The sequence below is a fragment of the Saccopteryx leptura genome, chromosome 3, assembly GCF_036850995.1.
Source record: "Saccopteryx leptura isolate mSacLep1 chromosome 3, mSacLep1_pri_phased_curated, whole genome shotgun sequence".
NCBI classification, from domain to species: domain Eukaryota; kingdom Metazoa; phylum Chordata; class Mammalia; order Chiroptera; family Emballonuridae; genus Saccopteryx; species Saccopteryx leptura.
Window position 1 is genome coordinate 129,762,847 of NC_089505.1, and position 26,296 is coordinate 129,789,142.

General features: G+C 39.9%; 1 long non-coding RNA gene across 1 annotated transcript in view; it reads left to right on the forward strand.

Moving 5' to 3' along the window:
• LOC136397683 (uncharacterized) overlaps positions 1-26,296 on the forward strand; it is a 34,071-nt gene that overhangs the window by 3,036 nt on the left and 4,739 nt on the right. The window contains exon 2 of the long non-coding RNA XR_010749896.1: positions 1,351-1,432. This is a non-coding gene — a long non-coding RNA (uncharacterized lncRNA). The remainder of the gene's footprint in view (positions 1-1,350; positions 1,433-26,296) is intronic.

Sequence of the window (26,296 nt, forward strand, 5' to 3'; positions counted from 1 at the left end):
GAAACAGATGACCAATACAGAGAAGAGCCAGAAATATCAATAAACAGCCCTAATGACTATAAGACCAGTCCTTCTACTGAAAATTTTTTCTTTACTCCCTTTTGTGCCCACAGCATACACACACACTCCTCCTGAAGGAGTCACCCCAAAAGTCTATCTATCCACTGCAGAAAATACAAAGTGCTGTATATCCAGATGGGTTAATTTGCTAGTTACCACAACAAATACTAAGACTTATATTTGTTGGTGAAACAACAGAAATTTATTTTTACACAGTTCTGGAAGCTAGAAGTCCAAGAGCAAGATGTCAGCAGGGTTGATTTCTCTCAAGGCCTCTCTTTGGCTTGTAGATGATTACCTTCTCCCTGTGTTTCCCGTGGTCTTTTCTCTTGCTTGACTATGTCTTAATTTCTTCTTATGAGGCCAGTGGTCATACTAGATAAGGGCCCACCTATATTATCTCATTTTACCTTAATTACCTCTTTAAAGACCCTATCTCCAAACACAGTCACATTCTAAAGTACAGGTGTTAGGATTTTAATGTGAATTTTAAAGGGACACAGTTCATAACACTGAGTAATAAGCATCAATCTCTTCATCAGAACACTATGTAAGATCGTCTCTTAATTAGGTCCAGATGTGGCTTCTCTTGATCTGGATACCTCTGTACTAAAAAGACAAATTATCTGTCCTCCACACACCCGATATATAACAGAATAGAAAAACCACAACAAACAGTCCCATTTGAAAAGGAAAACTATGGAAGACACATAGCAGTGTTCCATAGTAAATCTGAAATCCCACTGGGCAAAAGCCTCTAAGGTCCCTACTTCAGTAGTGGAGAGTGTGCCTAAATTATGCTCGGACCCTACACTTAGAGAATAGTTCCCTTGTACTTTATTCTTCATTGTGTTTGGCTCTGACCTCAGGAGATTAGTACTTTTCCATTTTTCTTTTTGGCCATGTCTGAAATAGGTACTGGGCAAAATGTTCTGAGGTTAGGGGGACTAAGCTGTTTTAGCAGTCCATTGTCTACACATAGAACTTAGTGGTCTCAGAGATTTTTTTAAACCTCAGATAGATTTTTTTAAACCTCAGAATCTCTTTTAATAAAGTCAGTTTTTTTGTTATTGTTGTTTGTTTTGTTTTGTTTTGACAAGACAATTATCCCCAGAGATTTGAAGTTTTCTAGTTCTCTGATGGCAGTCAGCTTTATGTGCAGATAAGCCAGTCACCACAGTTTCAGAGAATTAATTTTGTGTGCAAGAAGGACATGAATTTTACGTATCAGAGAGAAGAGTATTATGAGATTGTGTCCTATCCAAAATTTATATGTTGATTTTTTTTTAGATGAAAAGAGGGGAGATAGTGAGCCAAACTCCCACATGTACCCCAACTGGGATCCACCCAGGAACCCTGTCAAGGGCCAATGGTGAGTACCAACCTATTTTTATTGCCTGAGGCCAACATGCTTGGATCAATCAGGCCACTGGCTGTGGGAGGGGAAGAGGAAGAGGAAGGGGAGAGAGGGGAGAAGCAGATGGTTGTTTCTCCTGTGTGCCCTGACTGAGAATTGGACCTGGGCAGTCCATACTGAACTGACGCTCTATCCACTGAGCCACCAGCCAGGGCCCATATGTTGGATTCTTAAACTCCTTATATGAAGAGAAGATTAGGACACAGAGGGCCAAACATGTGAAGACACTGAGAGAAGATGGCCATCTATAAGCCAAGGAGAAAGGCCTAAGGAGAAACATTTATAAAAATTTATTTCTCCTCTGGTTATTTTCAAGATTTTTTCTTTATCTTTGGTTTTTAGCAATTTCAGTATAATGTACTTAATTGTCATTATCATCAAATTTATGTATACTATTTGGAATTCAGTGCTTCTTGAATTGGTTTATTTTTCATTACACACTATGAGAAAACTTTAGCCATTACATCTTTAAATATTTTTCTGTCCTATTATCTCTTTCCTTTCCTTTTGGAACTCCAAATACCCATAAGTCAGACCTTTTGAAATTTTGTACTGGTCTTGCAGGTGCTATTAACTTAAAAACAATTTTTAATTTTTCTTCAAAATGCATAATTTCAGTAATCTATCTTCAGAGTCACTCTCTACTTCCTCTATCATTTTCATTCTGCCAGTAAGTTATTTCAGTGAATTTTTAATTTGATAGTATATATTTTTTAAAATTTCCATTTGGTTATTTTCTTACATTTTATATTTCTTTGCTAAAATTCCTATTTTTAAAATCTTTAAGGCATGTTAACATTATCTCATTTAGTTAGTATGCCTTCTTTAAAATCCTTATCTCACGCCCTGGCCAGTTGGCTCAGTGGTAGAGCGTCGGCCTGGCGTGCAGAATTCCCAGGTTCAATTCCCAACCAGGGCACACAGGAGAAGCGCCCATCTGCTTCTCCACCCCTCCCCCTCTCCTTCCTCTCTGTCTCTCTCTTCCCCTCCCGCAGCCGAGGCTCCACTGGAGCAAAGATGGCCCGGGCGCTGGGGATGGCTCCTCGGCCTCTGCCCCAGGTGCTAGAGTGGCTCTGGTCGCAACAGAGCGACGCCCCGATGGGCAGAGCATCGCCCCCTTGTGGGCAGAGCGTCGCCCCCTGGTGGGCGTGCTGGGTGGATCCCGGTCGGGCGCAGGCAGGAGTCTGTTTGACTGTCTCTCCCCGTTTCCGGCTTCAGAAAAATACAGGGAAAAGAAAAAATAAATAAATAAATAAATAAATAAATAAATAAATAAATAAATAAAATCCTTATCTCAGTATCAGGTTATCTCAGGGTTGGGCATCTGTTGACATTTTTTTTCCCTACAAGATAGGTTTATATTTTTCTGACTCTTAATATGGTGAGTAATATTTGTTGATTTGTATTTTGATCATTGTAAATGTTTTATTTTGTAGATTCTGTATTTTGTTATATTGCTCCAAAGAGTTGGTGTTTTTATTTATTTTATTTTGTTTTGTTTTAGTGGGTGCTTAACTTGTTTATAGTGAAACTACACACGGCTTTACCTGTGATAGGTGGAAGTTCATAGTTCAGGTCCGGTATTTACGACTTTGTTATAAGATGTTTTCAGTTGCCTCACCCACGCATGGTTTTGAGGTTATCTAGAAACTCTGAGTTTAAACATTGACTTAGGACTTCCCTTTCCTTTGATTTCTTCTTTTAATTATTATTTTTTTTTTTCGAACTCTCTGGTGGCTCTAGTGACTCCAGTGTTCCTTCACCTGGTTCATTTGGCCAAAACAATTGGCAGGGTTTTCAATCAAAATTTCTAGTCACTTCTTGCCACCTGTATCCTGATTGTGGGCGCTTTCAAACCAAAATCACAAAACACAAGGAACTCACTCTACTTGGTTCCCTCACTTCAACTGTCGATTTCTCTTTAAAATGCCTTTGTTCAGTCTCCAAAGCCTTCAGTTTGGGTTTTATGTATATACATACATTTTAGAGTCCTGCTATTTGGAACAGTTTACTACTTCATACTGAAGGTAAAATTTTAATTCCAGTTTTTAAATTTAATAATTTTATATACTTTTGTTCAAGCTTATAGCGTTAAATTTTTATAAAGTTAACTGAGAAGAATAAGAATGTTTTGTTAAATACACAAAATCTGAAATTATGTTTTATGATTCTCAATTTTATTTCATCCTTAACATTCAATTTAATTTCTTATTTTGTTTTGATTGCATAGAACTGAGAAATCCTGATTTATATGGGTACGTAATTGGCAAAATATATATATATATATATATATAGTTAAAAAAACAATTTATCTTGAGATATCAATCAATAACATGGAAGCTTTACTTTGAGGTCTGCATAAAGAGGAGTTAAATTGTGCACATGATCCTTTAATCCAAGATTTTATAAACACTGCATGCAAGGCAGACATCTGCTGTCAAATATATTAGGGGAAATTTGGCTGGTATATTCTGCTAGAGAAGCACAGTGTATTCAAGATTCTAAGGCAAAATCTATCAAATCTAACTTAACCCCAGTGTTTCCCAAAATTATTTACCACAGAAGTCTTATGTCAAACATGCCCATTAAACAATTGTAGAATCTGAGTTCCAAACTTTGGAAAACAGGCCAATATGTGATCTCAAAGAAGAAAAAGAAATTGTACCTATTAGGTATACACTGCATGGTGGGCACTGTACTGAATGCACATAATTTTACTTAACTCTTATAACACCCACTTGTGGAGGATTCTATTTTCACATACAGATGAAGAAAGCCAAGCTCAAAATGTTTTTTTTTCCAGTTTTATTAAGGCATAACGAACATATGATATTCTATTAGTTTAAGGTGTATAACATAATGATTTGATATCTATATATATTATAAAATGATTACTAAAATAAGTTCAGTTAACATTCATCACCTCACATAGTTACAATTCTTTTTCTTATGATGAAAAATTTTAAGATCTACTCATGGACATGGACAAGAGTGCAGTGGTTACCAGGAGGAGGGGGAGGGAGGAGAGGAAGGGGTTAGGGGAGGGGAGGGGCATAAAAAAAAAACAAATAAAAGGTGACGGAGGACAATTTGACTTTGGGTGATGGGTATACAACAAAATCAAATGTCAAAATGATCTGGAGATGTTCTCTCTGAATCTATGTACTCTAATTGATCAATGTCACCCCATTAAAATTAATTGTCTAAATAAAATTTTTTAAAAGATCTAATCTTTTAGCAACTTTTTTTAAAAATCTTATTTTTATTAATTTTAATGCAGTGACATTGATAAATCAGGGTATATATGTTCCGAGAAAACATCTCCAGATTATTTTGACCTTTGATTATGCTGCATACCCCTCACTCAAAGTCAAATCGTCCTCTGTCACCTTCTATCTGGTTTTCTTTGTGCCCCTTCCCTCCCCCCACTCCCTCCCTCTCCTTCCTCACCGCTTCCCCACCCCTCCACCCCACGCCCTTTTACCATCACATTCTTGTCCATGTCTCTAAGTCTCATTTTTATGTCCCATCTATGCATTGGTTCATATAGTTCTTAGTTTTTTTCTAATTTACTTATTTCACTCTGTATAATGTTATCAAGGTCCATCCATGTTATTGTAAATGATCTGATGTCATCATTTCTTATGGCTGAGTAGTATTCCATAGTATATATGTACCAAAGCTTTTTAATCCACTCATCCTCTGACAGACACTTGGGCTGTTTCCAGATCTTTGCTATTGTGAACAATGCTGCCATAAACATTGGGGTGCATTTCTCCTTCTGGAACCATTCTATGGTGTCCTTGGGGTATATTCCTAAAAGTGGAATGGCTGGGTCAAAAGGCAGTTCGATTTTCAATTTTTTGAGGAATCTCCATACTGTTTTCCACAGAGGCTGCACCAGTCTGCATTCCCACCAGCAATGCAGGAGGGTTCCCTTTTCTCCACATCCTCGCCAGCACTTATTCTGTGTTGTTTTGTTGATGAGCGCCATTCTGCCTGGTGTGAGGTGATATCTCATTGTGGTTTTAATTTGCATTTCTCTAATGATTAATGATGTTGAGCATTTTTTCATATGCCTATTGGCCATCTGTATATCCTCTTTGGAGAAGTATCTATTCATTTCTTTTGCCCATTTTTTGATTGGATTGTTTGTCTTTCTGGTGTTGAGATTTACAAGTTCTTTATAAATTTTGGTTATTAACCCCTTATCAGACATACTGTCAAATATGTTCTCCCATTGTGTAGTTTGTCTTTTTATGCTGTTCTTATTGTCTTTGGCTGTGCAAAAGCTTTTAATTTGATATAGTCCCATTTGTTTATCCTGTCTTTTATTTCACTTGCCCATGGAGATAAATCAGCAAATATATCGCTGCGCGAGATGTCAGAGAGCTTACTGCCTATGTTTTCTTCTCAGATGCTTATGGTTTCACACCTTACATTTAAGTCTTTTATCCATTTTGAGTTTATTTTTGTGAATGGTGTAAGTTGGTGGTCTAGTTTCATTTTTTAGCAGGTTGTTGTCCAATTTTCCCAACACCATTTGTTGAAGAGGCTGTCTTTACTCCATTGTATTTCCTTACCTCCTTTGTCAAATATCAGTTGTCCATAGAGCTGTGGGTTTATTTCTGGGTTCTCTGTTCTGTTCCATTGATCTATGTGCCAGTTCTTATGCCAGTACCAGGCTGTTTTGAGTACAATGGCCTTGTAGTATAACTTGATATCTGGAAGTGTGATACCTCCCGCTTTATTCTTCTTTTTTAAGATTGCTCAGGCTATTCGTGTTGTCTTTTGGTTCCATATAAAATTTTGGAATATGTGATCTATATCTTTAAAGTATGTCACTGGTATTTTAATTGATATTGCATTGAATTTATAAATTACTTTGGGTAATATAGACATTTTAATGATGTTTATTCTTCCTAACCATGAGCATGGTATATGCTTCCACTTGTTTGTATCTTCCTTAATTTCTTTTATCAATGTTTTATAATTTTCCGAGTACAAGTCTTTAGTCTCCTTGGTTAAATGTACTCCTAGGTACTTTAGTTTTTTGGTTGCAATAGTGAATGGGATTGTTTCCTTAATTTCTCTTTCTGATTGTTCATTGTTGGTGTATAAAAATGCCTCTGATTTCTGAGTATTAATTTTATATCCTGCCACCTTGCTGAATTCATTTATCAGGTCCAGTAGTTTTTTGACTGAGACTTTAGGATTTTCTATATACAATATCATATCATCTGCAAATAATGATAGCTTTATTTCTTCTTTTCCAAATTGAATGCCTTGTATTTCTTCTTCTTGTCTGATTGCTGTGGCTAGGACTTCCGGACTATGTTGAATAAGAGCGGTGAAAGGGGGCACCCCTGCCTTATTCCTGATCTTAAGGATATTGCTTTTAATTTTTGCCCATTGAGTATGATGTTGGCTGTGGGTTTCTCATAGATGGCTTTTATCATGTTGAGGTATGTTGCCTGTATTCCCACTTTGCTGAGAGTTTTGATCATGAATGGGTGCTGGATTTTATCAAATGCTTTTTCTGCATCTATTGAAATTGTCATGTGGTTTTTCTCCTTCCTTTCATTTATATGATGAATAACATTGATTGATTTGTGAATATTGTACCAGCCTTGCCTCCCAAGAATAAATCCCACTTGATCGTGGTGTATGATATTTTCTATATATTGTTGGATCCGGTTTGCTAATATTTTGTTGAGGATTTTAGCTTCTATATTCATCAGGGATATTGGCCTATAATTTTCTTTCTTTGTGTTGTCTTTGCCTGGTTTTGGAATCAGAATTATGCTCCCCTCATAAAAGGAGCTTGGAAGTCTTCCTTCCTCTTGAATTTTTTGAAATAGCTTGAGAAGGATAGGAGTTAGTTCTTCTTTGAATAGTTGGTAGAATTCACTTGTGAAGCAATCTGGCCCAGGACTTTTCTTTGTTGGGAGTTTTTTGATAACTGTTTTTATCTCATTTGGTTTTCTGATTCTTCCAGACTGATTTTTGGAAGATTGTATGTTTCAAGGAATTTATCCATTTCATCTAGGTTGTCTAGTTTTTTGGCATACAGTTCTTCATAGTATTTTCTTACAATCCTTTGTATTTCTGTTGTGTCAGTTGTTATTTCTCCCCTCTCATTTCTAATTTTATTTATTTGAGTCCTCTCTCTCTTTTTCTTGGTGAATCTAGTTAAAGGTTTACCTTTTATCAATTTTGTTTACCTTTTCAAAAAACCAGCTCCTAGTTTCATTGATCCTCTGTATTGTTTCTTTAGTCTCTATGTCATTTATTTCTGCTCTGATCTTTTTTTTTTTTTTTTTGTATTTTTCTGAAGCTGGAAATGGGGAGAGACAATCAGACAGACTCCCTATGCGCCCAACCAGGATCCACCCAGCATGCCCACTAGGGGCGACGCTCTGCCCTCCAGAGGGCGATGCTCTGCCCCTCCGGGGCATCGCTTTGCCACAACCAGAGCCACTCTAGCGCCTGGGGCAGAGGCCAAGGAGCCGTCCCCAGCGCCCGGGCCATCTTTGCTCCAATGGAGCCTTGGCTGCGGGAGGGGAAGAGAGAGACAGAGAGGAAGGAGGGGGTGGGGGGTGGAGAAGCAAATGGGCGCTTCTCCTATGTGCATTGGCCGGGAATCGAACCCGGGTCCCCCGCACGACAGGCCGACGCTCTACCGCTGAGCCAACTGGCCAGGGCCTCTGCTCTGATCTTTATTATTTCCTTCCTTCTACTACATTTATGCTTTACTTGCTGTTCTTTTTCTAGTTCTTTTAGAAGCAGGGTTAAGTTGTTTATTTGAGCTTTTTCTAGCTTCTTAAAGTGTGCCTGTAGTGCTATGAACTTCCCTCTCAGTACTGCTTTTGCTGTGTCCCATAAATTTTGAGTTGTTAAATGCTCGTTATCATTCGTTTCTAGGAATTTTTTATTTCTTCTTTGATCTCATTCTTAATCCATTCGTTATTTAACAACCTGCTATTTAGTTTCCATGTGTTTGAGAATTTTTGAGCTTTTCTGTTGTGGTTGATTACTAGTTTCATGCCATTGTAATCAGAGAAAGTGTTTGATATGATTTCAAACTTCTTAAATTTGTTGAGACCACTTTTGTGCCCTAACATGTATGTGGTCTATCCTAGAGAATGTACCATGAGCACTTGAAAAGAATGTATATTCTGCTGCTTTAGAGTGAAAGGTTCTGTAGATATCTATTAAATCGAGTTGATCTAGTGTTCCTTTAAGTCTGCTGTTTCTTTGTTAAGTTTCTTTCTTGAGGATCTATCTAGTGATGTTAATGGGGTATTAAAATCCCCTACTATTATAGTGTTGCTGTTGATCTTGCTCTTTATATCCATCAAAGTCTGCTTTGTATATTTAGGTGCTCCTATATTAGGAGCGTAGATATTTATAATAGTTATATCTTCCAGTTGGATTGCTCCCTTTATCATTATGTAGTGGCCTTCTTTATCTCTTACTATGTTCTTTGTTTTAAAGTCCATTTTGTCTGATATAAGTATTGCTACCCCAGCTTTTTTTTCATTTTCATTTGCATGAAATGTTTTTTTCCATCCTTTTACCTTCAACCTATGTGCATCTTTTGTTTTAAGGTATGTCTCTTGTAGACAGCATATGTACGGGTCCTGTTTGCTTATCCATGCAGCTACCCTATGTCTTTTGATTGGATCATTTAATCTATTTACATTTAGGGTTATTATTGACACGTAATTGTTTATTGCCATTTTATTCTTTAAAGCTGTATTTCTCTTTTGCTATATTCTTTTCCCACTTTGGTCTGTTTACACCATGCCCCTTAACATTTCCTGCAGCATTGGTTTGGTTGTAATGAATTCCTTGAGTTTTTTTTGTCTGGGAAACTTTTTATTTCTCCTTCAATTTTAAATGATAGCCTTGCTGGATAAAGTAGTCTTCGTTGTAGGTTCTTGTTCTGCATTACTTTGAATATTTCTTGCCATTCCTTTCTGGCCTCAAGTGTTTCTGTTGAGAAGTCAGATGTCATCCTTATGGGGGCTCCTTTGTAGGTGATAACTTTTTTTTCTCTTGCAGCTTTTAATATTTTCTCTTTATTGCTTAGCTTTGGTATTTTAATTATGATGTGTCTTGGTGTAGGTTTCTTTGGGTTTCTCTTTAATGGAGTCCTCTGTGCTTCTTGGACTTGTGAGAGTTTCTCTTGCATTAATTTAGGGAAGTTTTCAGCTATGATATGATTGAACAAAGTCTCTATCCCTTGTTCTTTTTCTTCTTCTTCAGGAACCCCTATGATGCGGATGTTATTTCTCTTCATGTTGTCACAGAGCTCTCTAAGAGTTTCCTCTGACTTTTTGAGTCTCTTTTCTCTTTTCTTCTCTGCTTTCATGCCTTCATTCCAGTTGTCCTCCAACTCGCTGATTCGATCCTCAGCTGTATCCACAATGGGTCTTCATTTCTGATATTGTATTTGTCATCTCCGACTGATTCTTTTTTAATATTTCTATATCCTTTTTTATACTTGCTATTTCTTTATTTAGGTGTTTGTGATGACCATCCATTGTTGTTCTAAGATCCCTAAGCATCCTTACAATCATTATTTTAAACTCCGCATCGGGAAGTTTGATTATTTCCATATCACTCAGTTCATCTCCTGAAGGTCTCTCTTGTGGTTTCATTTGGATTGCACTTTTTTGTCTTCTCATTGTGCCTGGGTATCTGGGTGTTTTCTTTGTAGAGCTGGTTGAGTCTAGGCTTGGTGTTGTCTGTCTCTAGTTTTTTTGTGTTGTTTCTAAGTCTTCTTGGGTTGGCTTCAGCTATTATTTGTAATCCACTTTAAAATTTGGGCCACTTTGAAGTCTTGATTTGTTTGTTTTTTTAACAGGTGATTGTCTTGTTTGCTGATCTCAGCAGTGGGCTTATTTGAAACTGTATCCAGGAATGCAGTGAGTGTGACCTGAGGCTTTGAAACCCTCTTCTGCCAGTTAATCTCTCTGGGGGCGGGTTGCTTTCTCAGCTTCAGTATGGGGAGGTGTATCTCAGATCTCCAAAGAGACCTGAGTTACTGCCCCTCCTCCCCACTTCTTGTTTTCAGCTGTGTCTTGTTGCGCTGATTGGAGCTGGAGAGATGTCTGTATCTCTGTGACCTAGAAGTACTTTTGTATTTTGCTTTGTGGAAGGATCAGCCCCTCCCCCAGTTATGGCCACCTCCAGCACTGAATGAGTCAGCTTTTTATGTCATCACCTATATTCCTCTCCCCCTCACCATCCGTCTCTCTCTTTCTCCTTTCTTTTTGGAAGACAAGCGGGCCCTTTCAACACTCCTTGTTCCCTGGTCACCAGGTAAGTGGCTTTGAGCAATATTTACTGCTCTTTATCCTTGGAATTGAGAGCCCAGCCTCACCACCCCCCCCCCCCCATGAAAATCAGCATGGTTTTTCATGCTGATTGTTCATAAATTAGTTTATAATCCAGTTCGGTGGTATGAGCTGGGAGTCTGTGCGTCTGCCTACTCCGCTGCCATCTTCAGGTCTCTGAGCTAGCAACTTTTAAATATACAATATAGTATTATTACCTACATTCGCCATGCTGGACATTAAATCCTAGGACTTATTTACTTTATATCTGAAATGTGGCATCTTTTGACCACCATTCCCCCTTTCCCCAACTCCCCACCTCTGACATCCACCAATTTGTTCTGTTTCCATGAATTCAGTTGTTTTAGATTCTACATCTGAGATCATTTGTTTTTCTCTGTATGACTTATTTCACTTAGTATAATGCTTTCAACATCCACCCATGTTTTCACAAATGGCAGGATTTCCTTCTTTTTATGGCTCAATAATATTTCAGTGTATATTATACCATATTTTATTTATCCATCCATCCATCAGTGGACACTTAGGTTGTTTCCACATCTTGGCTACTGTAAATAATACTATAATAAACATGGGAGTGCAGATATCCTTTTGATATGATTGATAGAGATAGATAGATAGATAGATAGATAGATAGATGAAAGAGAGATGGAGCACAGTCTCATATCCAAGTATCCTTGCTTAGCCAAGGCTTATAGATTCAGTTCTACCCAAGTGCCAAAGTGGACTCAGTGGGAGTAGGACTAAACAGGGGTCAGGAGTCCCAAGACTTCTCAGACTAGCAGCCAGGTTCACTAGTAGTGAATGTATTGTTATTTGCTATGTAGAATAGACAAGGTAGTGGCCAGGAAAATGGTGTTGGGGAACAAATAAAAGGCTTAAGAAAATAGAGAAATTCAACAGTAACACAAATATTTTATTTAAGGAGGTCAGTAATAAGATAGACTTAGGAAAGACAAAAGTGAGAGGGAAAGAAATCCAAAATTATGGTCATTTTACAAGGGGATTAGAACATGTATAACAAGGAGTATAACTATTTTAAAGAACTGCTTAAGAAAACAAATGGCTGAATAAAAGCTATAAAATTTCCAGTACTAGGGAAAAGAAATGCTGAAGGGTGTCACAGGAGGAAGTGAAGGTTATAGGAGTGCTCATGAGGCTTCCTTGAAGAGGCAGGATATGAATCAAGTCTTGAGGTGAAAAGAGGATTCAGATGGCCAAAAAATAAGAAGAAAAAATATTTATATAATAATATTTATATAACTGTCAAGAACTTGACTTTTACTTGTCAGATGACACATTTATAATCTTCGCAATATAAAATTTCCAGGACAGTAATTTCTGGATTTCAAATTTTATTAAGGGTCTATTATGTGACACCCCCTCCAAAAATGCAACTGATATTTCTTTACTTTAAAGTATAACAATTAATTTTATTTTCATAATCCAAATAATTTCAGCAAATACTATTTTATTGTTCAGTTCCTTAAGGTCTGTATATATGAAGCAGATTTTGCAGGGTGGAGAAGTAATTAAACACTTGGTATAACCTAGTGTACAAGTTCCTGGCTTTGGAATCACTTTCCACTCTAAAATTATCTTTGCAAGACAAGTGACAATTTATCCCACTATAATTTTTTTTTAAGTGGAAACTTGATTTTTCCAAAGTATTTTGACTTCTAGTGAAATGTTTTTCCAGCCTGGACTTCTATAAGACCACAATTTACTCTTAACCATTGACGCTGTGCTAGGAATCTTTGCACATTTCACAAGGGCCTGAATAATATTCCATATATATTTATTTCCCTTTAAACAACATTTCCATTATGAAAGTGATTAAATTTTAAAAATAGAGAAAATGTCACATAGTCTTAATATCCTGGGATAACCTCTATTAAGTTCACGGTACTTCTTTCCAGTCTGTTTCTGTAGCATATATTTATTTTATATAACTATGATCAAATATTACATACAAAATATAATGTGTAGATTTTAAATATTATGTATGTATTTTCTGATTATAATACTATTACAGACTAACTTTAGGAAATGTAGAAGGGTTTTTTTATCAATCAAAAAATTTTTTTCTTTTTTACAGAGACAGAGAGAGAGTCAGAGAGAGGGATAGACAGGGACAGACAGACAGGAACGGAGAGAGATGAGAAGCGTCAATCATCAGTTTTTCGTTGCGACACCTTAGTTGTTCATTGATTGCTTTCTCATATGTGCCTTGACCACAGGCCTTCAGCAGACTGAGTAACCCCTTGCTCAAGCCAATGACCTTGGGTCCAAGCTGGTGAGCTTTGCTCAAACCAGATGAGCCCACGCTCAAGCTGGTGACCTGGGGGGTCTCGAACCTGGGTTTTCCGCATCCCAGTCCAATGCTCTATCCACTGTGCCACTGCCTGGTCAGGCAGGAAATGTAGAAGTTTTGAAGAATATAAAAAGAAAGCATAAATGCTGTGAAAGCCATTTACTTCAAAACTATATATATATATAACATGGAAGCCCTAATATATATATATATATATACATATTTTGATTCCCTCTTTCTCCTAAGGGCTTTAGCATAGTGCCTGGTACAATCTGTCTTAAATTAGTGCCACTTAATTGGTTACTTAATTAGAGGCAGACTCTTATGGAAAGTTGTCATTGGGCCCCATCTCTATTAGCAATCTTCCTCAGCCTCCATATTGTGGGTGCTAAATAAAAGCAAAATAGGAAAGCACACAAAACAAACAACAAACTAGAAAGTTTCCCAAGAGAGCTTTCATCATTGAAACAAAATACCCACCTCATGGCTTCAGTAAGAGCTAATGGAGAAGTGCAGGGTGCGCGGACAGAGGTAAATGGATGTGGGAGGACTAAGGCAGAGTGGTTGAGAAGGTTGACCCTGGAGTCCACCCCAATAGTTCAATCCTACCCAGTCACTGGCCCTGTGACCTTGGATAAGTCATTTGAGTGCTCTGTCCCTTGGCTTCCTCATCAATAACATAGGAGTAATAATAATATCACCTATCTCGAGTTGAGGATTAAATCAAGCTAACATACATAAAGTAGTTGACTCCCTACACATCCAGATTTAGCTACACAATGTTTGTTTCAAGTGTGGTTTCCCCATGGTATCACTCACTCTTACTGAATGTTGGTGCCATTCATGTCTCCAACCCATGAATTTATACTCTAGGTTAAAAACAAGCAGTGATAGCACAGTAATTGTAAAAACAAAGCCACAAACTCTGAGTTAATCCAGTTCTATCATTCCAGGTGACCAACTGAAGTTTTTATTTGCATTTATAATTTCAAACAGTGAAACAGGCTGCAAACTGAAAGGTATAATAGTTTTGTTTTACATTATGATATTCATTATTATATTTGACTAGCAAGATAATGTATACCAAACTTAATTTTTAGTTTTCATTCTCTACATGGTTTTTTCCTCAACGTTTTTTGTTTTTTGTTTCATATGTATAACTAATAAATAATTTTGACATTTTGGGGGTGAGGGAGTATTCAGTGATCCGCTTCAGGTGTCAAATATGCTAGCTTTGCTACTCTTCTACTCTTAGAAACTTTTGAAGTGCTTTTAGGACACTGTTATGATTCACCAAACCCACGGCACTTTCTGGTTCTCTTTGAATCTTGACTCTATAAAGTCAAGAATGTGGCCCTGAGCACATGGCTTTCTCTTTCCAGTTGTAGTTTTTCACGGGTAAAATAGGTGTAGCAAGAGCGATCTCACAGAACTGTATCCAGGATTAAATAGAATAACACAGCACAGTGGGTGCCATGGCGGGCGCTCCTTACAAGCACCTCTCCTGTCTTCTCCCATCTGTGTAAGAATGAATTCCATGCACTTGCCCATCTGTAAAGCCCCTCCCAGCTCAGACTGTCTAGGATCTTATGTCCCAAGTAGCCACTTACCCCACCCTGGAAACCCCTCTGTCCTGAAGGTTCAGATGTGTTCAGCAGGTCCTTCACTCTTGTTCCTGGTTCCTGACATGCCTCATGTGTATTCAAGGTTAAAGACCATATTTGCTCAACCAAATCTGCTACTGTTACACATTAATTTTGTGGCTCACATAAAACAGAATAGAGTTGTGTGGCAATTAAAAGTATAGTATTTTCGAAGTATGGTCAGGTTTCCTTTGTGGGGAAGCGGTGCCGCTCTGCATGAAATGAGGCATCTGTTATATTGCCAAGCTGATAATTCTATATTCCTTCTCAAATTAAGTTCCCTGTTTTAAAAGCCCCCCCTCCCACCCCGAACCCTCCACACACACCAGTGGTCCCTTTCTAGTCCTTAAATTTAGGGATTTTGTCTTTCAAAATTAGAACAAAAAATTTATTTTATGTACCTGTATTCATTTTTTAAAGCTGAATGAATTTCCCTTTGCAGTTTTTATGAAAGATCATTATTTCCTTTTCCAAATCTAAAGTGACTGTGGTTCCATGAAAGAAAGAATAACTATATTTATTATAATTAGTATTCTAATAACAATTTCTGCATGATTTCTTTCTTATTATTGACAAAATACCATTACTTAAATTTTCAGTCCATCTGCATGCACCACAGCACACACAGAGAATACCATTAGTAAGTTGCTTGCATTATTCCCAGTCCATATGAGGCCACAGAGCCTCTGGGAGCTGGAGCAACAAAACCAGGTAACATGGGCTCTCAGGTCTGTGTGTGACTTCCCACAATTCCCTGTGCTTCTCTCTGCAGTGTGCAGATCAGTCCCTGTACCCACTCTACCCCCCAGGCCTACAAGCAAGGTGAGATGTAGTTGGTATCCTTTATCCTCATACTTAGCACACACAATAACTTCTCAAAAAATACCTGCCAGACAATGGGAGAAAAGTCTGTTTTTACCAATAATTTTTACAAGTAATATTTCTTTTGGTCAACAAATCAGTTCTTTTTTCCATACTGCTGTATAAATCCTTGGTAGCAATGGAGAAACGGGAGAGCAGGCTGCTAAGCACTTACTCCAAAGTCCCACAGCTAGTAGGAGGCAATGGAAGGGCTTGAACACAGTTCTTCTGGAACTTTCTCCTGAGCTCTTTCCCATAAGCCAGTTTGAATTTATTGAGCATAGCTGCACTTCAGAGATTAACAAGGACCCTGACCACACTACAGGCCAGAGTCCAGAAGACCCCCTTACTCAAGTGAAGAGACACAGGGGTCCTGAAAGCGCTGAACTGTAAGGTCCCAGGTAAAGGACAAGAACCCAGACAGCTTGGCCTTAACAACCAGAGGAAAATGGCCAGGACAAGGGACTCTACATTGGTATGTAAATGACGCTCCAAAGCACCAGCCAGAACAGGCTGCTCCATAGTGACCACCATTCCAGAGGCCAGGTCAGACCAACTGCTAAACAAAGGGACCTGCACAGAGTCCTTTCTTGGCTGCGATGGAATCACATAGCCATCTGAGAGAGGAGCAAGGCAGAGGGAGTTCTGGAAGATTAAACATTTAGGAGAAAGAAACCAAACCACTCAAAAGAGCTGAAACCAAAATAACTTGCACTAAGTTCCTCTTTTCCACTCCTCACAGCTAAGCAGAAGGGTGAGGTTCATGAGCATGGTTAGAGCCATTGTAGAAAAATAGAGACACTGCATATTCTTATCCAGCTGAATCTTAACACGGGCTTCAGTCCTCTTGCACACTTAAAGCTCACTTAGCGTTCTGCTTAATCTCTCCACACTGAGAAGGTAAAAATAGAAAATAATTTCTACAGATTTGTCTATTACAAATCATTGCCTATTTATTCAAAGAGTATGTTTGACTGTTAGGTGCTAGAAGTAGAAGGGTGAACAAAACAAAGAGTCGTTCATTCACTACATAAAATAAATCTGCGGTGTTTGGTAACTGGTCCAAGGTCAAACACATCAATGAACTGTAGAGCCAGGATTTAAATTTGGATGTATGTGATTCCAAAGCCCATGCTCCGTCTCATCATACCAGTTAACTGTGAACTAGAAAAATTATTTCATGCTTATAGCTTGACTGCACTTTTTTAAAAGACCAAATGTATATGTGTACTGTTTAATGAATCTCTAACCTCCCTTAAAGATGTTTGGGACCCTGTATCTATGCATTTTGTGTCAACTAGCTAATGATGAAGCTTGTGTTGTTACAAGAAAACTAAACCAAACCATCAGGGATTAAATGCTATAACAATGTTTCTAAAGTGTGGTCCCTGGAAAAAAACGGTATCCTCTTCACCTGGAGCTTGCTAGAAATGCAAATTCTTGGATCACATCTTAGACCCACTGAATCAGAAATTTAGGCTGTGGGTCCCAGCACTCATCTTAACAAGCTCTCTACACAAAAGATGCACACTGTAGTTTGGAGTCATTATCTTAAGAGCAAAGGGGGATTGCTAGTTCTCTTGAACCTCAGCATATGTCAGAATCCTTCTCCACACGGAGACTCAAGAAGCCACTACCAGTGGTCCTTAAGTTGGTACTGTTACATAAAGAGACGTTTTGCTATTGTGGGTAGTTCAACCAACGAGTAACAAAGATGAGAAGAATGAAGTCTAGAGAGAGAAAGTAACATATTCAAGGTCACAGAGCAAAATAGTGGCAGAAATAAAGTAGAATCCAGTCTGGTCCTTGCAAACACCACAGTGGTTTGGCTGAAACAGTGTTTCCTGATGAACAGAACTTGCAAAGGTAGGATAGGGTGGGGTGGGGGTTGTGGGGTAGTTAATAAGTTTTATAGGCCAAGATGTGGGATCTGGTTGAGGAACCAGCACACAGTCAGGGGTTGAGATGGAATCTGACACCCAGTTTGGGACAGGGCTAGGCCAGCATGAAGGAAAGGAGGCAAAGCAGAAATCCTAGCTGAAATGGAAGGGCACCTCTCCCCCTTACCCTGTTTGGGTGGCTTCCAGCTCCCCCAGATCCCACCTCTGTTTTGCCATTTGGATGAATTACCCGGCTCAGCGCCTGCTTCCTGGCCTCCCCTCCACCCACAGCTGCTGCCTCTGATCTCCATCCATCTTCACCCGGGCCGAGAGCTGCAGGGAGCTCCGGGAGGCTCTGGCCCACAGTAGGAATGAGAAGCAGGTCTTCCGGGAGCATTGCTGTAGATGAATGGAATCAGGGAACATGATCACCTAATCCTTGTGAGATTACCAGGTGTGACTGAGCAGGTAAAGAATGTTTTGTTTAGGAAAAAAATCTCCATGACTCTAAGTCCACTAATTTTTTCCAAAAGAGATGTTGCTGTGTATTTTTGTTTTATTTTGGGTTGGTTTTTTGTTTTTTTTTTTGTCAAATCAATCTCATCTAAAACAGTGATTTACTGTATACATAACACTGAAGTGTCTGAATTGGTTAAAATAATTGGAATTTTTTATTCACCATTGATCTAGATGCTAGTGGTTTTATGCCAGTTGGAATTTCCATCACTTAACTAGTCTGGTAATATACTTAGTAGTATCTTCAAGCCACAATTATTTCATGGGTAAGATAAGAATTGAGAATAATCCCTGCCTATTTATCTCATAGGATGAGATCAAGTGAGATAATGATTGTGAAAATGCTTTGCAATCTGTAAATTATCACACAGATGTGAACTATGTGTTGTTATTATCATTTCAAATTTTCTTAACCAACTTCTATAGCCCTAATTTACTATTGTATTTTATGGCTACATCCTGGAGTTTATCATTAAAAAGAAATGTTCCAATTAACTTGGAGTGGCACCAATCCATCAACCTATGTCACTTCCACCAGTGCCCAGATTTGCTTGAGCATTCCAATGATATATTAAACTCTAATATACAAATCTGTGATTCCAACTTCATATCAGTTCAGTTTACCCTTCTTGATCCTTACTACACATATTTTTTTTTACCTCACCATGACCCTTTGACCTTTTTTTTTTTTTTCTCACTATCAGCCTCCTCCTCCCACCACTTCCTTCCCTGGAGCTACATGGTCCATCATTGTAATCCCTTTGTTGTAAGTGCCGTCATCCTCCCAATTTCTTGTTCTTCCACCACACTCCTACAGGCTTGTATCAATGTAACCATTTGCCTTCTCTTCTCCTTCTCTAGTTGCCAGGCACTGGCAGAAGGGACACAATTGGATGGATCAGTGCCACTCCAAGTTCATTGGTCCTTACTGACAGAGCAAATATTTCACATTTTCTGCCGGCCAAGCCAGCTTCCTAATTGCTACTCCTCTTCTCTTAGCAGATTAACTGGTTGACTTTTCAAAGAGAACATTGAGGTTTTCAGATAAGCACTTGAAAACGTTCCTTCCAAACCACAGATTTAAACACAATCATCTAAAACCAACCTCACCTCCTGGGATGCTGTGCCAGAACAATATATGTCCTTCCATTCAAGACAGAGTCCTCCATGTCTTCTCTCAGCTGGTCTTCACTGAACTCCTCTAGAGATCTCCTCTTTCCTAGGTGGTTCAACTCCAAATGGTGAAAAGAAATCTACCCTATTCCTCTAGCACCTGTGCTCATTTCCCTTTCTCCTCAAAATCAGATTCTACCGATGAATCATCCATAATCACTGCCTGCCCCTCCCAGTCCCATTCAGTCTTCAATCCACAACCTCTAGGGCCCTCCACTGCTCTATTGAATCTATCTTAGATGAAGTTCCCAAGCACTTCCTAACTGCCAATTGCCTAGTTTCCAGTGATTCTCAGTCATCAGCTCCATTGATCACATTGCAGCTTCTCACTGATACTCTGGCTTCTTTTTTCTAACCCTCTCTTTTATCAGCTTCTGAGATATGACTTCTTACTGAGTCCCCTGACATACTCTGACATGCCTTTCTTGGAAAAAAAATTATAAAATATATATATATATATATATATATATATATATATATATATATATATATATATAAATGAAGGGGAGAAGAGTTATACATATCTATATGTGTGTGTGTGTGTGTGTGTGTGTGTGTGTGTATATATATAGAGAGAGAGAGAGGGAGAAAGAGATAGAGAGCTTGAGATTTAGATGTGCCTCTCATTGAATTGCTAGGTTTCCCAAGGTTAATCTGACATGGGATTTTTTGTTTGTTTGTTTTTAACTTTTAATACCTCCTTACTTCAGAGGCTTCATGCCGATAATTCTTCTTCTGCTGCCTACTTCCAGTTATATATAGAACTCCAACATAAAGTGTACAGTCAACCAACTACTGGACATTCCCACTCAATCAATGTATTCAAATAGGAATCTAATACCTTCACCCCAAATCTGACTTTCCTCCTGTTTTCCTTTACTTGATAAATGGTATCACCAGATGCCTGAAATTCTGGAGGTAATTTTGAACCCCTCTGTCCTTCACTGTAACATCAAGTCAGCCCTCAAGCTCTGTCCACATCTCTTGTCTCCCCGTCTTCTACCACTGCCAAGTTCAGGCTTTCATGAGTCCCACAGGTTGCTGCCATCATTTCCTAGCTGGTTCCTGCCTCCAGTATTAGACCCTCCTAAGATAGTCAACATGTCAGAGCAATCCTGCTAAAACAAAACTCTATCAACTTAATCCTCCCCCTTTTAAGCATGCATGTACCATGTGCCAGGTATTATGCTAAATTGTTTACATTCATTCTCTCATTTGAGCCTTACATAACCCTATGAAGGAAATATTGATATTTATTTTCAGGAGAAAAAAGATGCCACAAAACCATAGGTGAATCATCAATTAAGCTAAAGCCTATGTGCCTTATGTCTGCACATTAATATGTTTCTCCATGGCCCAAGGATGCCACCTTCCCAGAAAGCCACCTCATATCCTAGTTTTTCAATGCCTCTACATGAAACTTTTACCAGCCCACCACCACCTCCCTTTCTCCACACCTAAAGAATTGCCTGTTCTTTCTGTATCCTCACTAAACTATAGAAACTTCTAGCAGAGCACCAACCCAATTTTATCATATCTGTTCATTTCCTTTCCAAAGACTGTGTGTGAGCTTCTTGAGATCATCTTTATGTCTCCAGAACCTAACATCATCTTTGCCATAGAGCCCAAGGACCAAATCTGACTCGCCAACTGTTTTTGCAAATAAAGTTTTATTGCAACAATGCCACTTCTAATCATTTACATATATCTATGACTGCTTTCATACTGCCATGTCAAAGTTTAATTGTTGTAACCTGGACTGTATGGCTCAAGATCCTAAAATATTTACACTCTGGCCCTTTACAGGAAAAGTTCATTAACCTCTGACATGGTAGATGCATAATTAATATTGGGGAAATAAAATAATGCCTGTAAGATTGGCTCAATGGATCTATGAATGGTTAAACTATTAATAAGTATAACACCTTCTGACAATGAAAAGTAAGAAATAAAACAATTTGGATTTAAGCAACTATTTCCTAGCAATTAGTAATGATCTTTTAACCACAGCCCCTTGAGATGAATATAGTAAGTGGTTAACACCCTACCCCCTTTTTCTTTACAGGATCAGGAAGAGGCTCACGGAAATAAAGCCATGAGCCTATGGTCAAGTGCCTAGCTCAGGCTGGAGCTAGGATTTGAACTCTATCATTTCTGAGAAGCCGGAAGACATGGGAGCCCGTTAAGCCCTTAGAGATCAGTCTCCTGGCACACAGAGTGGGGTAGGAAAGGGTGGGAGTAAATCAGAGGGATGAGGGAAAATATCTGACATAAATAATAATGACTCTGTCTACCCTCTCAGAGTTGTTGTGAATTATATAAAGCACTGAGTGTTCCAGAGATGACAAAGGCCTTTTCTTATCCCGCTCATTTTACCATTTCATCAGTATAAATCAAAATTCTTCAATGAGGAAATACGTAATTAAACTCAGAAAGGTTAAGCTTCATACAACTGATTGGCATATAAATTCTGATCTCTCCAGCTCTAAAATTCTTGCTCCTTCTCAACCCAGGCCACCTAGCTTTACATGTGTACACATCAATTGTAGCTTGAAGGGAGAACTTACTTCCAAGAATCTTAGGACTTGCTGTCCATCCCTTTGTAACCTGCTATCCTAGCCACTCAATGTTATAAGCAGGAAAGTTTCACCAAGGCACTTTTGTGGAGTTTTGATTATTTTATTTACCTCTGACGACCTCCCAAAGACAAATGCTGAATTTGTTTTTTCAAGCACTCCCAATGGCTAGAGCTACCTAGTCTATTTGGATAGAGGGTGTGGGAGGCTTCTGAACCACATCACACCCGCCTAGATAAGGAGACCGGATGCCACATGACCTTCCAACATTTGCCAAAGAACGGACTAGCTGGGGATCAAGAGAAGGTGGGTGTGCCTAGTTAATGGAGCAGAGCAGACTAAACAAGCCTACACATTCTGATGGTTTCCTTCCTCTGGGTTGTTAATGAAAGTTCTTTCTACCCAGGAACAAAAACAGTCATTTTGTTCATTCATTTAACATTCGCTGAGAGCACCTACCCCAGGACAGGCTTTGCGCTGGATAAAAGAGATGAAGAGATAAATAAAACATAATTCTTCCCCTCAAGGAGCCTGTAGTCTGGTGAGTGAGACAAATATGTCAATAGACAATAAAAATACAAGATGGTGAGTACTGTAAGAACTTGGAAGACAGCTCCAAGGAAGGACAATCTTCTCTCTCAGGGACTTGGAGAACCCTCACAAAGGTGGTAACACTGGATCTGGGTTTAAAGGGCAAATAGATCACCCAAAGAAAGATAATCATCATAATAATGTATTGATTGCCTATGATAAACCAACACGAGGCTAGAAACTTCATATCTTTCGTCAATAATTCTTCTGTCACATTTGGAAAACAACAAAACTAGAGTTCAGAGAAATAGCACATGTCCAAATTCACAAAAGTAGTAAATGGCAGGGCTAGGTCTGGACACAGGCCTTCCTAGCTCTAAAACAGTATTATTTTGGGGCTTCTATTTCAAATGAGGCAAGAGAGGCAAATGATACATTCAGCAAAATGTAAGGCACTTAGACAAGCTGAAATACACAGCGACGGAGGGCAGTCATGGGGCTGAGGCTGAAAGATGACAACGAGCTCAGATTTTTAAAAGGCCTCAGATGTGTCGCCCATTTAGATTTTTTCCCCTTATGATTACTGTGAAGCTATAATCAGATTTCTATCTTAGAAATGTCATTTTGGCAGAAGCGAAGAGAAAAATTGGAGGCAGATGAAGGCAGAGAGATTAATCAAAAAGCGGTTGCCTTCGCCCAGGCCAGAGACATTTGAGACCCGAATGAAGAATGTATTTAATGAGGATAGAGTTTACAAAATCAATGTGAGCTGGAGTGACATTCTGGAATGAGTCCCCTAATAAGACGTGACTGTGCTTTCATAGAAGAGCCCTTTGAGAGCATCTGCATTTTCCCAGTGGGAAGTTGAGGCCCAGAGAGGGATGAAGGGGCACAGAGCGTGTCAGCTCCAGAGTTGGAACCCATCTGCTGACCTCTGGGGTCCAATGCCCTTTCCTCCCTTCCTGACAGCTCCTCACAGATACTTTTAGCCAGGTCCTCACCACCACATCACCAGACATTTCCTCCTGTGGGCTGCAGCTAAACCCCCCCACACACACCCTTCGCCCCAAGTCATCCTGGAGTACCTCCCAGTACATGGACAAGATCCAGCTATCTAGGAAGGCTGGCGGGAGGAAGCCTCTAACAATGAACAAATGTGCAGGGAAAACCCCCAGTGATTCCCCACATGAGCTGAGGCGAAGCAAACCTTCCCGGAGCTCATGCTTCACTGAGCAGGCAGACTGTCTGAGCAGGATCAGGTGATGAGGAAAAGCAGGATGGTGGAGCCTGGAATTCCCGCAACAGGCTCTGAGGCGGAAGCCCAAGTGCCGTCATTATTAGGAACATCAGTTGCCTTCCTATGCATGCCAACAGCGGTGAGGGGAAATAAGGAACATTATACAGACACTCCCTTACTGAAGAATGTGACTTGTTCGGGATCCTGCTCTGTGTTAAACAATGACCACACCAACTCCAGCATCCTGCACAGACGCCTTGGACCTCTGGGGCCACCTGTCCAGCCTCCCAGCGGGCACTGTTGGCTACCTTGCATGTCCTCCTAGCCAACCCATACTGTCTGACCCTCAGCAGACAGAAAAATGATGTCATCCTTGCTGCCTACTTAGCCCCCTTCCTCTGAAGGAGGAAGCTAGCAGCACGGAAAGCACAGCCTGGCGGCCAGTAATGGGGCAGGCCTCCCAACTAGCAAAGAGACGCGTTCTCTCAGAGGGAGAGCCAGACCACACCAGATGGCCGAGTGAGTACGCCCGGAGGAGAATAGAGGAAAAAGTATGATGCTTCAGTGAAAAGGGGTCTGCAGCTTTGAGGACACACAATGGAAAGTTCTGGAAGACTTTCAGACACAAAGTACCAGCACCTGTAGTGGCTTCATATGTGTTCTCAGTGCTAGCTTCTTCAGCTGAGGCAGTTTCTTCTTAAGAACCCAAGAAAGAAAATAAGACTCCCTGTCTAGTGTTCTCCAACACAGCTTACCCCCAAGAACCTTCCATGAGAGCCAACAGAAAATGTTCTAGCCAGTTCTAGCTTCCTGCCTTTGGCCCTTTCCTTCACCTGCCTGGTGTTCTCTCCAAAAGTTCCCTTAACTCCTACCTGTAGTCAATGTTCCAGTTCATTTCATGCCTTCTCCTCCAGAAGGCATTCTGCCTTAAACTTCCCCAGAAAACAAGAACCCAAGACAGAGACCTGGATGCTGATACTTTATTTAAGATGGATGCCGGAAAGTAAAAGTGAGGAGCATGATGAGTGAAACGGGGAAGGAAAAACCAACACAAGGGCCATTGTCAAGGTCACCATGGTCAGGACCTCCTGAGAACATGGCTGTACAACTACAACATGGCTGCCGGAATTGTGCGTCTGTTGTATGGCAGACTGGGATGCTTATCCGCCGGCTTCGCCCTGCCTCCCTGCCCTCCTCACCCTGCCCCTAGTCCCCATCCCTGATGAGGGCTATTCCCTTGGCATTGTCTTAGTTTATTTAAGTTCTCCTAGAAGCAGATGCTGAAACAAAGATTCAACTGAAAGTCACGTGAGAGGTGATGCCAGGAAGCCCCTCAAGAAGAGTGGGAAATTCATACTGGGAGTGAAGGAAGTTAACAAAGGTGCGTTAGCAAGTAAGTTACCACGAGGGTCAGAGAACTGGAGCTTAGTGCTGCTGGAGAATTATGGGAGTTGGTGTGGACACAGACCTCAGACTTGTTTCTGCAAAGAGGAGAGGGCACTGGAGAGTCTATTTCCACCCTTTACATCAGGTGTTTTTGAGGTGACGCCTGCCCCCTAGGTTAGGGGTGAGAATTTAATGCCTTGAGACTGCCAGCATGCCCAGCATACAGAAAGAGTGGGGTCTCCCTGTTGGAAAAACCTATGGGCAAAGGATTGCAGCTACTGGCTATTGAAATCAGGTCCATGTAAACTAGGGGGCAAGGGTGTGGCATTGCCCCCAGGCTATGATTGCCAGCTAGCTGGAAAACTTCCAAAGTCTAGAAGGCCCTGAGGTAAGATACTGAGAGGCAGAAACTCTGCCAGCGGGAGGTGAGTCTGAGCTGCCCACCTCAACGATGGCGGCAGCTGGAGTGGGACCCAGGGGCCAGCGGAACACCAATGGTGTGTCCGACAGTGTTGCTTACTATGCCCAGCTGCACTGACGTTTCCTTTCCTGCTCTTGAACATCTATTAAGTAATCATAAGATATGTGTAGGCTGCCTTATACTTATGTGTAAGTTCAATACTTGAAAGTATTTACCACAAATCCTTGTACCTAATTATGACTTTTCAAAAAAAAAATTATTAAAGGTTTCATGCCTGAGCTCTCTCCCTTCCCTATCTATAGACTTATTTTCTTGTATACACACCAGGCCTTACATCTGTTATTTCTGTCTCAAAGATACCAAATCTTTCTCTGGTTAAAGTGAATTCATCTTCCCATGCTTTCGCTTGTGTTCACTTTGCCTCTCTTCTGAAATCTTCATTGCTTCAGTCATCTCTTATCTCAACTTGCCTGTGTAGCAGTCATTTTGGCTAGTTGGGGTCCTGAAATCTGGACCATCCTACTCTACTTACACTTTGCTTGAAGCCCCAGAGGAGGTCCCCTAAGAAGCTCTTGGGATTAAGTGCAGGATCTGGACTGAGCCATCAGTTCTGGCTCACACAGGACAGCCCCAAGGCCAGCATCCCATCTGGTTTGGCAAGGGACTCCATTCTGCATGATCGATTGTGTAACATGAGCCTGGGAAATGGGGCACCTGCCTTCTCCTTCCCTGTGGTCTTGCCAGGGTGAGGACAAACAAGAGAACGTTACAGGACTGGAATGAGGTGTGGAAATGCTCAAGTCATGCCCAGCACACGTACTTTCCTCAGCTTCTTTCTCTAATTCCAAGGTCTGCCATTTCCTAAGACTCAGCTTAGCCTTCAGAAAATAAATCACTCCTTGCCAAAATCATTTAA